At 33.8% G+C, this 4,827-nt stretch overlaps 1 long non-coding RNA gene across 1 annotated transcript; it reads left to right on the plus strand.

The window, feature by feature from the left end:
* Positions 1 to 527: 527 nt before the first annotated feature.
* On the plus strand, positions 528 to 4,586 carry LOC117238845. The gene is made up of 3 exons (XR_004494277.1): positions 528 to 677; positions 3,788 to 3,919; positions 4,546 to 4,586. It is a non-coding gene; the product is annotated as an uncharacterized LOC117238845 (long non-coding RNA).
* The last annotated feature ends 241 nt before the right edge of the window (positions 4,587 to 4,827 follow it).

Genomic DNA, 4,827 nt, shown 5'->3' on the forward strand with positions numbered 1-4,827 from the left:
TACAGCCAATTGGTACATATTATTCGATACATAATTAATATTTGCAAGTGGTATTGAAGAAAACAGCCATTTTATGTTACAACTATAACGAGTAAATTTACTCGTTTAACTTGAGAGAAATTAAAAAGGTACCTGACTTTTAAATAAGCATTAAATAAGAAATTTAAATATCGCAGACGGTGATGTAGGTGTTATTCAAGAAAAGAGAACATTTTATTTTGTAATTAGCACGAGTAAATGAACGAATATCGATAATATAATATAATGATTAATATGAATTTTATCCGGCAGATTATTTAAATACCATAACATATTTCACAGTAACGTCATCGACTGCCGTTAGGCTCTTTTCCCTTTTTGTTCAAACTAATTGATAGTCGAAAACTAGTATCAAGGAGGTGTGAATTTAGCCTTAGTTTGTAGAAACTATTAAAATGATAAAAATGGATAGCGTATTAAATCGTCGAAGGCGCCAATTTACGATAAAAATTAAGAAATTGTTCAATTTGATTTTGTTACAATGGAAAACCCGTCCTTTGCTATGTCAAGAGATCGTTAACGTTTGATTGACATCTCGACACCTTGTCAAGATATATAAGGAACGCGGAAGTCGCGCGCGAGCTCTTTCGTGCCTGAAATTCCGGACAGTGAACATCCAAGAAGAATTTAAATATAAGGTAAATAAAAAAAATATCAAATAACAACATTGTAACTAGTAATTTATAACGTCTAAGCCATTAATTTACAATACTTGAGAAATTAATTTATAATATTTAAGCTATTAATTTATAACATTTAAGCCATTAATATATAACAAATAAGCAATTAATTTATAACGTCTAAACTATTAATTTATAACATTTGTTGAGATATGTATAATTTTCTGTGTTGGACTGGATTAAATGTGTAGTAGAGATACTTGTATGTGAAGTATATCAGCGTGTGGATGTATGTGTGTGCGCGGCGTCTCGAAAACAGATGAATGTAAACTGTTCAGTCGGTTAACAGTCGGGTATAGAAGAAAGTGCTGAGACGCGTGCAAGTGTGTATCGATGAATATATAAGAAATCGTCCATGAAATAAATATATTACTATTTTAAAATTAATCCTCAGTATAAATTTAGTGTTCTTATAACATTATTTCGACTTTTAGATACTAGATTCGACTCAAAGATCCACAATTCTCAACAACATTTGTGCTATTAATTTATAACATTTAAGTTATTAATTTACAACATCTAAGCCATTAATTTACAACATTTGAACTGTTATTTTATACATTTAAGTTATTAATTTATAACATTTAGGCTATTAATTTACAACATCTTTGCCATTAATTTACAATATTTGAACTATTATTTTATACATTTAAGCCATTAATTTATAACATTTAAACTATTAATTTATAACATTTAAGCCATTAATTTATAACATTTAAGCTATTAACTTTCAACATTTAAGCCAATAATGTACAACATTTAAACTGTTATTTTATACATTTAAACTATTAATTTATAACATTTAAGCTATTCATTTATACCTTCTAAGCCATTAATTTATAACATTTAAGCCATTAATCTAAAACAATTACATCATTAATTCTTAACAGTTATACCAATAATTTATAACAACATTTTCCCATTAATTCAATGTAATTATGCTCTTAATTTATAACAGTTGTACCCTTAATCGGAAGTAACTCTACATTCATTGATTTTAATCAATACCATAAATTCGTAGTGAGTGAATTAAAGATTTATTTTGCTTTATTTTATTAACGAAATCTATCAAGTCTTTGAAGTGCTATTTCATTCCCATATAGCATTATATTTTAACTCTGAATACAGTATTCAATTTCCAATTTCACTATTTCGTATAAAATCTGTGGTAACACAGAGTGTCGATGTATGTGTCACGTAAAATAACAAAATAAAAAAGGAATTTGAGGTAAAAAATAAAAAAAGAAAACTTTATTTTTTTTCTAACATCAATACACTTTACAATCTACTTCCGAACTCTAGGCGTGACTTTCTAAGACTGACTCTTATGATTTTACTTTCGATCGGATCCGATTACTTTCTTTTGTCATTCCTCAACATCCCCACCGTCCATGCATTTGCTAGGCGTCCGCGATCGTTGCCACGTGCTTTATCTTCTAGAACCTTCGGTGGAAGGACCGTTGGGATGTTGATGGTTCATTAGGCACTTCAGCGATATACATTGTCGCCGAGTGCCGCCACATCTTTATCTCTATCGTCAGTCCGTCGGATTTGAAGTATGCCGGTCGTGACACACGCGAAAAGTGACTGACCAAAAAAGAACTGAATGTTTTGACGACATTAAGAAACTGCAGCCTTGTATTTCAGCAATATCATACCAGCAATAACAAATTTTGAGAAATATCATTATGTTCTATTCCTGTGGCGTACTTTGGATAACGCTAATCCCGGCGACACACTAAATTTTGAAATCCATACGACTGATTCTACAGAAGCGGGGATTCTACAGCAGCGATTTCGCTTGCACAGTTGTTCATTTAATTTGTGAATTGTAAGAAACCTCAAGTATGTCAGAGGACATAGTGATATTGCTACAAAAGCGACTAGACAAATAGAGAGCTACATGTGATTTTATCGTATTTTTTTAACCCTTTCGCTTCGGCAATCCAGTCCGCCGAAGTACTGTCACTGAACGGAAACGCGCGCCAGAAATACGCACAGTGTGTGTCACGACCGGCATACTTCAAATCCGACGGACTGACGATAGAGATAAAGCACTCGGCGACAATGTATATCGCTGAAGTGCCTAATGAACCATCAACATCCCAACGGTCCTTCCACCGAAGATTCTAGAAGAAAAAGCACGTGGCAACGATCGCGGACGCCTAGCAAATGCATGGACGGTGGGGATGTTGAGGGATGACAAAAGAAAGTAATCGCGTCCGATCGAAAGTAAAATCATAAGAGTCAGTCTTAGAAAGTCACGCCTAGAGTTCGGAAGTAGATTGTAAAGTGTATTGATGTTAGAAAAAAAATAAAGTATTCCTTTTTATTTTTTACCTCAAATTCCTTTTTTTATTTTGTTATTTTACGTGACATGTGCGTGGCTACTGTATATACTGTTTTCCTAAGTCTTAAATAATAATAATTCTTGTAAAAACCGTATACGAAATATCGTTTCACTGTCAATGGATTTAGTAGATTTTTTAGCATGAAACAATATACGATTTTGATGTTGTTTCAACAACGATTAACTTAAAGGAGTGATTAATCCAATATGTCAATAAAATCAAGGGAAAATGTTCTGTCGATAACGAAAAAATATATTAATGACCACAGATAGCATTTGTATATGCATCATTTTTGTCAAATTTTGTCTTCAAAACACAACTTTTTAATATTCCTATTTTATCTACTTTTGCTAAAATACATTAAACACATTTCAATACTAAACTAAAGATCTTTAAACTTAAAAATTACTTTTGCTTATTTCCATGTCACAAACAATTGGCTTTAATAATTATCGATCAATACTCTCTTATTCGTAAACACATCAGCATATTCGATCCATGCAAATTCACCTAAAATGTTACTACTTCCTGCCTTTCGTTACATGTATCTTAATAAATTGTATCTTATTAAATCTTAATAAATATGAGTCTTAATAAAAAGAAGTTACTTTTTACGTAGACCAAACCTAGTTCTATTATTAAGCGCGTAAGCAGATAAGATGAAGATCAAATAGAGGCAAAGCTAAAAAATAACGACTATATATTTTCATGTTTCAGCGTTGAAAACTTATGTGGGTGAAACGCTAGAATTGACTGGAGTTCTTCGACAAGAAATGGGCACTTGTCTTTGCATAGACAGCAACAATGTGCCTCCGACAGTCAGCAAACGTTACTCTGTACAAGTTCACTGTATGTATTATTAAGCGCTTATCATAGAGCTATTATACAAATATATTTGCAATTATCATTCTTATATATTATACAAGGTGAATCAGAACAGGTGGAAAATATGACAGAGGTTGATTCTGAATACTGAAATAAGAAGAAAATTTTATATAACATAATATGCCTAATATGACCATACGTTCCGCTTATAGCTTATTTTGCGATGCTAAACATTACACAGATGAACGATTTCTTGGAAAATAGATAAATCGTGCTGGCCTTATTTCCGGACCAATATGCTCTTCGGATCCGAATCCGTTCGATTATTAAATACGGGGACGTTTAAAATCTCTTACTTATAAAACGTTAGTTGACGTGACGATCAAAATTTTCGACAAATTCGTGTAAGCTGTTCGAACAGGATGGACGATCTATGACGCGACGCATTCGCGTTTCCGTAGAAACTGGAACTGGTCGATTCGAGTAATTTCTCTAAAGATAGGTAAGAAAGTACTGTGACACAAAGCAAGCGTCTACTCGAAAACGTTTATACGAAATTTTCTTCTTATTTTAATGCGCTGAATCAGCCCCTGCTTGCCTGGAAGCCGTACTTTCCACATGTCTCGAACTCTATCATACCGATCCACTAGGTAAACAAAATAAAAACCTGCCAAGCACTGTGGCGGCACGGGCCACGGAACTTTTCAACGGCCCCGGATGCAAAGCGCGACGCCGCCAAAGCGCAACACCGACGTGCCCAATGTACCATCGATATCTTCACACTCTTTCCGCCGAATTCTCGGAAGAGCATACACGTGCCAGCACTGGCGGCACATCTAATGAATGCACGCTAGTGGGGGATATCGATGGGCTACGAAGGGAAGAATCTGCGCGATCCGAAACAAAAGCACAGGCAGCCTGTCTTACGCCAT

This window comes from Bombus vosnesenskii, unplaced genomic scaffold (assembly GCF_011952255.1).
Source record: "Bombus vosnesenskii isolate JDL3184/JDL3185 unplaced genomic scaffold, Bvos_JDL3184-5_v1.1 scf7180000013642, whole genome shotgun sequence".
Lineage (NCBI taxonomy): Eukaryota > Metazoa > Arthropoda > Insecta > Hymenoptera > Apidae > Bombus > Bombus vosnesenskii.